Source organism: Oncorhynchus clarkii, chromosome 14, assembly GCF_045791955.1.
Source record: "Oncorhynchus clarkii lewisi isolate Uvic-CL-2024 chromosome 14, UVic_Ocla_1.0, whole genome shotgun sequence".
Classification (NCBI taxonomy): Eukaryota; Metazoa; Chordata; class Actinopteri; order Salmoniformes; family Salmonidae; genus Oncorhynchus; species Oncorhynchus clarkii.
The window spans coordinates 11,255,586-11,268,120 of record NC_092160.1 but is presented as its reverse complement, the minus strand read 5'-3'; positions in this window follow the sequence as shown (position 1 = coordinate 11,268,120).

Below are 12,535 nucleotides of genomic sequence, written 5' to 3'. Positions count from 1 at the left end.
GCTCTACCTAACACACTCTCTAACCTATACAGCTCTACCTAACACACTGTCTAACCTGTTCAGCCTCTACCTAACACACTGTCTAACCTGTACAGCCTATACCTAACACACTGTCTAACCTAGACAGCCTCTACCTAACACACTGTCTAACCTAGACAGCCTCTACCTAACACACTCTAACCTAGACAGCCTCTACCTAACACACTCTAACCTAGACAGCCTCTACCTAACACACTGTCTAACCTGTACAGCTCTACCTAACACACAGTCTAACCTGTACAGCTCTCTACCTAACACACTGTCTAACCTGTACAGCTCTACCTAACAAACTGTCTAACCTGTACAGCTCTCTACCTAACACAATGTCTAACCTGTACAGCTCTCTACCTAACACACTGTCTAACCTGTACAGCTCTCTACCTAACACACTGTCTAACCTGTACAGCTCTCTGCCTAACACACTGTCTAACATGTACAGCTCTCTACCTAACACACTGTCTAACCTGTACAGCTCTCTACCTAACACACTGTCTAACCTGTACAGCTCTACCTAACACACTCTCTAACCTATACAGCTCTACCTAACACACTGTCTAACCTGTTCAGCCTCTACCTAACACACTGTCTAACCTGTACAGCCTATACCTAACACACTGTCTAACCTAGACAGCCTCTACCTAACACACTGTCTAACCTAGACAGCCTCTACCTAACACACTCTAACCTAGACAGCCTCTACCTAACACACTCTAACCTAGACAGCCTCTACCTAACACACTGTCTAACCTGTACAGCTCTACCTAACACACAGTCTAACCTGTACAGCTCTCTACCTAACACACTGTCTAACCTGTACAGCTCTACCTAACAAACTGTCTAACCTGTACAGCTCTCTACCTAACACAATGTCTAACCTGTACAGCTCTCTACCTAACACACTGTCTAACCTGTACAGCTCTCTACCTAACACACTGTCTAACCTGTACAGCTCTCTGCCTAACACACTGTCTAACATGTACAGCTCTCTACCTAACACACTGTCTAACCTGTACAGCTCTCTACCTAACACACTGTCTAACCTGTACAGCTCTACCTAACACACTGTCTAACCTGTACATCTCTTTACCTAACACAATGTCTAACCTGTACAGCTCTACCTAACACACTGTCTAACCTGTACAGCTCTCTACCTAACACACTGTCTAACCTGTACAGCTCTACCTAACACACTGTCTAACCTGTACATCTCTCTACCTAACACAATGTCTAACCTGTACAGATCTACCTAACACACTGTCTAACCTGTACAGCTCTCTACCTAACACACTGTCTAACCTGTACAGCTCTACCTAACACACTGTCTAACCTGTACATCTCTCTACCTAACACAATGTCTAACCTGTACAGCTCTACCTAACACACTGTCTAACCTGTACAGCTCTCTACCTAACAAACTGTCTAACCTGTACATCTCTCTACCTAACACAATGTCTAACCTGTACAGCTCTACCTAACACACTGTCTAACCTGTACAGCTCTACCTAACACACTGTCTAACCTGTACAGCTCTACCTAACAAACTGTCTAACCTGTACAGCTCTCTACCTAACACAATGTCTAACCTGTACAGCTCTCTACCTAACACACTGTCTAACCTGTACAGCTCTCTACCTAACAAACTGTCTAACCTGTACAGCTCTCTACCTAACACACTGTCTAACCTGTACAGCTCTACCTAACACACTGTCTAACCTGTACAGCTCTCTACCTAACACACTGTCTAACCTGTACAGCTCTCTACCTAACACACTGTCTAACCTGTACAGCCTCTACCTAACACACTGTCTAACCTGTACAGCCTCTACCTAACACACTGTCTAATCTATACAGCTCTACCTAACACACTGACTAACCTGTAAAGCCTCTACCTAACACACTGTCTATCCTGTAAAGCCTCTACCTAACACACTGGCTAACCTATACAGCTCTCTACCTAACATACTGCCTTACCTGTACAGCCTCTACCTAACACACTGTCTAACCTGTATAGCTCTACCTAACACAATGTCTAACCTGTACAGCTCTACCTAACACACGGTCTAACCTGTACAGCCTCTACCTAACACACTGTCTAACCTGTACAGTCTCTACCTAACACACTGTCTAACCTGTACAGCTCTACCTAACAAACTGTCTAACCTGTACAGCCTCTACCTAACAAACTGTCTAACCTGTACAGCTCTCTACCTAACACACTGTCTAACCTGTATAGCTCTCTACCTAATACACTGTCTAACCTGTACAGCCTCTACCTAACACAGTGTCTAACCTGTACAGCTCTACCTAACACACTGTCTAACCTGTAAAGCCTCCACCTAACACACTGTCTAACCTGTACAGCCTCTACCTAACACAATGTCTAACCTGTACAGCTCTCTACCTAACACACTGTCTAACCTGTAAAGCCTCCACCTAACACACGGTCTAACCTGTACAGCTCTCTACCTAACACACTGTCTAACCTGTACAGCCTCTACCTAACACACTGTCTAACCTAACACACTGTCTAACCTGTACAGCCTCTACCTAACACACTTTCTAAACTTTACAGCCTCTACCTAACAAACTGTCTAACCTGTACAGCTCTCTACCTAACACACTGTCTAACCTGTACAGCCTCTACCTAACACACTGTCTAACCTGTACAGCTCTACCTAACACACTGTCTAACCTGTACAGCTCCACCTAACACACTGTCTAACCTGTACAGCCTCTACCTAACACAGTGTCTAACCTGTACAGCTCTACCTAACACACTGTCTAACCTGTAAAGCCTACACCTAACACACTGTCTAACATGTACAGCCTCTACCTAACACAATGTCTAACCTGTACAGCTCTACCTAACACACTGTCTAACCTGTAAAGCCTCCACCTAACACACTGTCTAACCTGTACAGCCTCTACCTAACACACTGTCTAACCTGTACAGCTCTCTACCTTACACACTGTCTAACCTGTACAGCCTCTACCTAACACACTGTCTAACCTAACACACTGTCTAACCTGTACAGCCTCTACCTATCACACTGTCTAAACTTTACAGCCTCTACCTAACAAACTGTCTAACCTGTACAGCTCTCTACCTAACACACTGTCTAACCTGTACAGCCTCTACCTAACACACTGTCTAACCTTTACAGCTCTACCTAACAAACTGTCTAACCTGTACAGCTCTCTACCTAACACACTGTCTAACCTGTACAGCCTCTACCTAACACACTGTCTAACCTGTACAGCTCTACCTAACACACTGTCTAACCTGTACAGCTTCAACTAACACACTGTCTAACCTGTACAGCCTCTACCTAACACACTGTCTAACCTGTACAGCCTCTACCTAACAAACTGTCTAACCTGTACAGCTCTACCTAACACACTCTCTAACCTATACAGCTCTACCTAACACACTGTCTAACCTGTTCAGCCTCTACCTAACACACTGTCTAACCTGTACAGCCTATACCTAACACACTGTCTAACCTAGACAGCCTCTACCTAACACACTGTCTAACCTAGACAGCCTCTACCTAACACACTCTTACCTAGACAGCCTCTACCTAACACACTGTCTAACCTGTACAGCTCTACCTAACACACTGTCTAACCTGTACAGACTCTACCTAACACACTGTCTAACCTGTACAGCTCCACCTAACACAATGTCTAACCTGTAAAGCCTCTACCTAACACACTGTCTAACCTGTACAGCCTCTACCTAACAAACTGTCTAACCTGTACAGCTCTACCTAACACACTCTCTAACCTATACAGCTCTACCTAACACAGTGTCTAACCTGTACAGCTCTACCTAACACACTGTCTAACCTGTACAGCCTCTACCTAACACACTGTCTAACCTGTAAAGCCTCCACCTAACACACTGTCTAACCTGTACAGCCTCTACCTAACACACTGTCTAACTTGTACAGCTCTCTACCTAACACACTGTCTAACCTGTACAGCCTCTACCTAACACACTGTCTAACCTAACACACTGTCTAATCTGTACAGCCTCTACGTAACACACTGTCTAACCTTTACAGCCTCTACCTAACAAACTGTCTAACCTGTACAGCTCTCTACCTAACACACTGTCTAACCTGTACAGCCTCTACCTAACACACTGTCTAACCTGTACAGCTCTACCTAACACACTGTCTAACCTGTACAGCTCCACCTAACACACTGTCTAACCTGTACAGCCTCTACCTAACACACTGTCTAACCTGTACAGCCTCTACCTAACAAACTGTCTAACCTGTACAGCTCTACCTAACACACTCTCTAACCTATACAGCTCTTCCTAACACACTGTCTAACCTGTTCAGCCTCTACCTAACACACTGTCTAACCTGTACAGCCTATACCTAACACACTGTCTAACCTAGACAGCCTCTACCTAACACACTGTCTAACCTAGACAGCCTCTACCTAACACACTCTAACCTAGACAGCCTCTACCTAACACACTGTCTAACCTGTACAGCTCTACCTAACACACTGTCTAACCTGTACAGCTCTCTACCTAACACACTGTCTAACCTGTACAGCCTCTACCTAACACACTGTCTAACGTGTACAGCTCTACCTAACACACTGTCTAACCTGTAAAGCCTCTACCTAACACACTGGCTAACCTAACACACTGTCTAACCTGTACAGCCTCTACCTAACACAATGTCTAACCTGTACAGCCTCTACCTAACACACTGTCTAACCTGTACAGCTCTACCTAACACACTGTCTAACCTGTACAGCTCCACCTAACACACTGTCTAACCTGTACAGCCTCTACCTAACACACTGTCTAACCTGTACAGCCTCTACCTAACAAACTGTCTAACCTGTACAGCTCTACCTAACACACTCTCTAACCTATACAGCTCTTCCTAACACACTGTCTAACCTGTTCAGCCTCTACCTAACACACTGTCTAACCTGTACAGCCTATACCTAACACACTGTCTAACCTAGACAGCCTCTACCTAACACACTGTCTAACCTAGACAGCCTCTACCTAACACACTCTAACCTAGACAGCCTCTACCTAACACACTGTCTAACCTGTACAGCTCTACCTAACACACTGTCTAACCTGTACAGCTCTCTACCTAACACACTGTCTAACCTGTACAGCCTCTACCTAACACACTGTCTAACGTGTACAGCTCTACCTAACACACTGTCTAACCTGTAAAGCCTCTACCTAACACACTGGCTAACCTAACACACTGTCTAACCTGTACAGCCTCTACCTAACACACTGTCTAACCTGTACAGCCTCTACCTAACAAACGGTCTAACCTGTACAGCTCTCTACCTAATACACTGCCGAACCTGTACAGCTCTCTACCTAACACACTGCCTAACCTATACAGCTCTACCTAACACACTCTCTAACCTATACAGCTCTACCTAACACACTGTCTAACCTATACAGCTCTACATAACACACAGTCTAACCTGTACAGCCTCTACCTAACACACTGTCTAACCTGTACAGCCTCTACCTAACACACTGTCTAACCTAGACAGCCTCTACCTAACACACTGTCTAACCTAGACAGCCTCTACCTAACACACTCTAACCTAGACAGCCTCTACCTAACACACTGTCTAACCTGTACAGCTCTACCTAACACACTGTCTAACTTGTACAGCCTCTACCTAACACACTGTCTAACCTGTACAGCTCTACCTAACACACTGTCTAACCTGTACAGCCTCTACCTAACACACTGTCTAACCTGTACCTCCTCTACCTAACACACTGTCTAACCTGTACAGCTCTCTACCTAACACACTGTCTAACCTGTACCTCCTCTACCTAACACACTGTCTAACATGTACAGCTCTACCTAACACACTGTCTAACCTGTACAGCCTCTACCTAACACACTGTCTAACCTGTACAGCCTCTACCTAACACACTGTCTAACCTGTACAGCCTCTATCTAACACACTGTCTAACCTGTACAGCCTCTACCTAACACACTGTCTAACCTGTACATACTCTACCTAACACACTGTCTAACCTGTACAGCTCTACCTAACACACTGTCTAACCTGTACCTCCTCTACCTAACACACTGTCTAACCTGTACAGCTCTACCTAACACACTGTCTAACCTGTACAGTCTCTACCTAACACACTGTCTAACCTGTACAGCTCTACCTAACAAACTGTCTAACCTGTACAGTCTCTACCTAACAAACTGTCTAACCTGTACAGTCTCTACCTAACACACTGTCTAACCTGTACAGCCTCTACCTAACACACTGTCTAACCTTTACAGTCTCTACCTAACAAACTGTCTAACCTGTACAGTCTCTACCTAACACACTGTCTAACCTGTACAGCCTCTACCTAACACACTGTCTAACCTGTACAGTCTCTACCTAACACACTGTCTAACCTGTACAGCTCTCTACCTAACAAACTGTCTAACCTGTACAGTCTCTACCTAACACACTGTCTAACCTGTACAGCCTCTACCTAACACACTGTCTAACCTTTACAGTCTCTACCTAACAAACTGTCTAACCTGTACAGTCTCTACCTAACACACTGTCTAACCTGTACAGCCTCTACCTAACACACTGTCTAACCTGTACAGTCTCTACCTAACACACTGTCTAACCTGTACAGCTCTCTACCTAACACACGGTCTAACCTGTACAGCTCTCTACCTAATACACTGTCTAACCTGTACAGCCTATACCTAACACACTGTCTAACCTAGACAGCCTCTACCTAACACACTGTCTAACCTAGACAGCCTCTACCTAACACACTCTAACCTAGACAGCCTCTACCTAACACACTGTCTAACCTGTACAGCTCTACCTAACACACTGTCTAACCTGTACAGCTCTCTACCTAACACACTGTCTAACCTGTACAGCCTCTACCTAACACACTGTCTAACGTGTACAGCTCTACCTAACACACTGTCTAACCTGTAAAGCCTCTACCTAACACACTGGCTAACCTAACACACTGTCTAACCTGTACAGCCTCTACCTAACACACTGTCTAACCTGTACAGCCTCTACCTAACAAACGGTCTAACCTGTACAGCTCTCTACCTAATACACTGCCGAACCTGTACAGCTCTCTACCTAACACACTGCCTAACCTATACAGCTCTACCTAACACACTCTCTAACCTATACAGCTCTACCTAACACACTGTCTAACCTATACAGCTCTACATAACACACAGTCTAACCTGTACAGCCTCTACCTAACACACTGTCTAACCTGTACAGCCTCTACCTAACACACTGTCTAACCTAGACAGCCTCTACCTAACACACTGTCTAACCTAGACAGCCTCTACCTAACACACTCTAACCTAGACAGCCTCTACCTAACACACTGTCTAACCTGTACAGCTCTACCTAACACACTGTCTAACCTGTACAGCCTCTACCTAACACACTGTCTAACCTGTACAGCTCTACCTAACACACTGTCTAACCTGTACAGCCTCTACCTAACACACTGTCTAACCTGTACCTCCTCTACCTAACACACTGTCTAACCTGTACAGCTCTCTACCTAACACACTGTCTAACCTGTACCTCCTCTACCTAACACACTGTCTAACATGTACAGCTCTACCTAACACACTGTCTAACCTGTACAGCCTCTACCTAACACACTGTCTAACCTGTACAGCCTCTACCTAACACACTGTCTAACCTGTACAGCCTCTATCTAACACACTGTCTAACCTGTACAGCCTCTACCTAACACACTGTCTAACCTGTACAGACTCTACCTAACACACTGTCTAACCTGTACAGCTCTACCTAACACACTGTCTAACCTGTACCTCCTCTACCTAACACACTGTCTAACCTGTACAGCTCTACCTAACACACTGTCTAACCTGTACAGTCTCTACCTAACACACTGTCTAACCTGTACAGCTCTACCTAACAAACTGTCTAACCTGTACAGTCTCTACCTAACAAACTGTCTAACCTGTACAGTCTCTACCTAACACACTGTCTAACCTGTACAGCCTCTACCTAACACACTGTCTAACCTTTACAGTCTCTACCTAACAAACTGTCTAACCTGTACAGTCTCTACCTAACACACTGTCTAACCTGTACAGCCTCTACCTAACACACTGTCTAACCTGTACAGTCTCTACCTAACACACTGTCTAACCTGTACAGCTCTCTACCTAACAAACTGTCTAACCTGTACAGTCTCTACCTAACACACTGTCTAACCTGTACAGCCTCTACATAACACACTGTCTAACCTTTACAGTCTCTACCTAACAAACTGTCTAACCTGTACAGTCTCTACCTAACACACTGTCTAACCTGTACAGCCTCTACCTAACACACTGTCTAACCTGTACAGTCTCTACCTAACACACTGTCTAACCTGTACAGCTCTCTACCTAACACACGGTCTAACCTGTACAGCTCTCTACCTAATACACTGTCTAACCTGTACAGTCTCTACCTAACACTCTGTAGTGGTCACGCTTCTTACAGCCTGGTCTTCATCACTCTGCAGTCACACATAGCCAACAGGCTGATGCTATACATGTAGATCTAACATCTTCTTTTCAACACCACAGCAGCTTTACAGTGCAACAGCAGGGGGAAAAGAAAAACGGAACGAAATTTTCAATTAACCTCCTTTGATCGGCTCCTGAAGTGTGGATATGAAACGTTCCGCTAGCTAACGATGCGTATCATTTCCAATTTGCGGTCCAGTTATCTGGAGTTCATCCGGGCTGATCGCACAGCTACTCATTCCAAGTGGGATTAGATGTGTGGAATATATATTTTGCACCATGATCATCATCCTACACGCTGGATTAAGAGCAGAGGCCAGGTTCTCGCTCTCAAAATGACATGAACAGGGAATCATCACCAGGGAACTAAAGGAACTCTGGGGTATTGAACCATGTCCCTGAACTCTGGGGTATTGAACCATGTCCCTGAACTCTGGGGTATTGAACCATGTCCCTGAACTCTGGGGTATTGAACCATGTCCCTGAACTCTGGGGTATTGAACCATGTCCCTGAACTCTGGGGTATTGAACATTGTCCCTGAACTCTGGGGTATTGAACATTGTCCCTGAACTCTGGGGTATTGCACCATGTCCCTGAACTCTGGGGTATTGAACCATGTCCCTGAACACTTGGGTGTTGAACCGTGTCGTTGAACACTGGGGTATTGAACCATGTCCCTGAACACTTGGGTGTTGAACCGTGTCGCTGAACACTTGGGTATTGAACCGTGTCCCTGAACACTGCTGGTCAGATAGTCTTTTGACCTCTAGAAACTGATCTGATTGTTTTCTTAAGGGGAAGCTTTTCAAATTCAGTATGTCTTGCTGTAATTGAAAGATTGTCTTTGAACATGTGATTCTGGCAGACAGACATGCTGCAGTGATCAATTGTTATGGTAGATACAAATATATCAAATAAACTGGGTTGTTTTTTTACCATTGTTTGTGTTCATTCAGCATTATATCGAATCATTATACATTAGCAGATATCATAAATGTCTGTGACTTATCGTGCCAATATGCAAGCATAGATATCAGTCAGTTAGATGTGCGACAATTCAAACTACTGTACTATAAGCACCTCTGTACTTAGTGGGATCAATCCTAACTGTTTCAACGCTACAAACAGGAGGCCGAGGAAAGAGCAGAGGAGCGTTGTTGCTATGGTCTTTACTTACAGTAAGACTGGAGACCATGACATAGCTAATGTTCTTAATCTGGTTAAAGACCATTAGACAGACTGAGAGGTAGCGATAATGAATTAGAGACAATAAAGCAGCTTTTAAACAGACCCTGTTAGGTGTAACGCTAGGTAGCAGGCTAGCCTATGTAGCACTCACTGAGTACTCCGGCTCTGTGCTAATGATGAGACCAGGGGTTCATTTCCACACAGGTCGATATTGGCTGGATGCAGTGGATAGTTTGGAATGTCTAAATGATCTGTACTGAACTTCCCGCTGGCTCTGATGTGATTGTAATTTGAGCTTATTGTAATTCGATTTCACACTTCTCCCTTTATCTGACTTTCGGTGTTATGAACCAATGAGTTCAGAATGCATGTACGCATGTCAAGTATTTTGACTTTGATGCCCTGTGTTAAGTTGGAATCTGTGAGAGAAGTAGTGCGCTGGGCTAAAATATAGTTCAGTAGGATAAAGAGTGGATGATGCAACTGATAGCGGCGTAGGGTGAGTTACAATGGCCTGTTTCTGTGAACAATAACTATCTTCCTAATTGACTGTTACTCTCTCTCTCTCTCTCTCTCTCTCTCTCTCTCTCTCTCTCTCTCTCTCTCTCTCTCTCTCTCTGTCTCTCTCTACCTCTCCCCCTCTCTCTCTCTCTCTCTCTACCTCTCCCTCTCTCTCTCCCTTTCTCTCTCTCTCTGTCTCTCTAGCTCTCTCTCTCTCTGTCTGTCTCTCTCTCTACCTCTCCCTCTCTCTCTCTCTACCTCTCCCTCTCTCTCTCTCCCTCTCTCCCTCTCTCTCTCTCCCTCTCTCTCTCTCTCTACCTCTCCCTCTCTTTCTCTCTCTCTCTCTCTCTCTCTCTGTCTCTCTAGCTCTCTCTCTCTCTATCTGTCTCTCTCTCTCTCTCTAGCTCTCTCTCTCTCTCTGTCTCTCTCTCCACCATGAAGTCTCCATGTCAGTCAATTAAGCACCCTGAGTCCTCTTTAGATCAGCCAGAGATACTTGCTTCTGTTGGTTTGAAAGACAGAGGCACAAAAGACTCTCTTTCAAAGAGGCTTCTCACAGAGAACCACAGTCTCTAATTGCCTGTCTCAGTAGGGTCTCCTTGAAAATCGGCCTATTCTGAGAGATTGGAAGCAATAAACAATACTGTTATGAATAAAACATTAATCACAATTGTTCCATGTCAGGAAATATAAACAAATTATTGCCTTTTGTAAATATTTTATGCATGGCTTTCCCGTCTCTCTCTTGCCTTGTGGCCCTGAGAGTTGAAAGACGCTCCTTCGCCTGTTCCTGCGTTTTGTTAAACATTAATAAGGTGAGCGCCAAAGAAACGTCTTTCATCTTCAGGGCTCCTATCTGTTCTCTGTTCCTCTCCTTCACTATCCTCTACTCCTCTCCCTCTCCCCTCTCACCTCTCTGCTCCCTTACCCTCTCATCTTTATCCCCTCTTATTTCTCCTAATTTCATCTCCCCTCTCTGCTACTCTAATCTCTTCCCTCCTGTTCCCTCCTGTTCTCTGCTTTCCCCGTTCTCTATTTTGCTCTTCTCTTTTCTTTCTTCTCCTACTCACCTGTGCTGACTGATTGTGCCATCACCCTGTGTTCCCCCCAGTGAATCATCTCAGATCTAGGTTACTCAAATTAAATTTAAATCTCATTTTCCGCAGCTTTTTCTGTTTCTGCACATCTTTCCTCACGCCATCCTCAGGTAACCAAGCCTCTGCTGAGACAAAATATCTTGGTAGCGTTTTGATAGGATTCCAAATTATCTCTGAGCCCTCAATACCTTATATATACATATTTAATGTATATATATATTTCCAGGGCCTTCGGAAAGTATTCAGACCCTTTGACTTTTTCCACAATTTGTTAGGTTACAGCCTTATTCTAAAATAATACACACAATACCCCATAATAACAAAACAAAAACAGGTTTGCCTCTGAAAAACATCTCCACAGCATGATGCTGCCACCACAACGCTTCACTGTAGGTATGGTGCCAGATTTCCTCCAGACGTGACACTTGACATTCAGGCCAAAGAGTTCAATCTTGGTTTCATCAGACCAGAGAATGTTGTTTCAAGTGGGCTGTCATGTACCTTTTACTGAGGAGTGGCTTCCGTCTGGCAACTCTACCATAAAGGCCTAATTGGTGGAGAGCTACAGAGATGGTTGTCCTTTTGGAAGGCTCTCCCATCTCCACAGAGGAACTAGTTTGGCCAGTTTGGCCTGGCCAAACTGAGATTGCTCGGCGGCCAGCATCTAGTCTTGGTGGTTCCAAACATCTTCCATTTAAGAATGACAGAGGCCACTGTGTTCTTGGGGACCTTCAATGCTGCAGAAATGTTTTGGTAACCTGTGCCTCGACATTCATCCTGTCTCGGAGCTCTACGGACAATTCCTCCGACCTCATGGCTTGGTTTTTGCACTGTTGACATGCACTGTCAACTGTATGACCTTGTATAGACAGGTGTGTGCCTTTCCAGATCATGTCCAATCAATTGAATTTATCACAGGTGGACTCCAATTAAGTTGTAGAAACATCTCAAGGATGATCAACGGAAACAGGATGCACCTGAGCTCAATTTAGAGTCTCACAGCAAAGGGTCTGAATACTTATGTAAATATGGTATTTCTGTTTTTTGTTTTTAATACATTTGCAAAAATGTCTAAAACCCTGTTTTTGCTTTGTCATTATGGGGTATTGTGTGTAGATTGCAGAGGAAATTGTTTT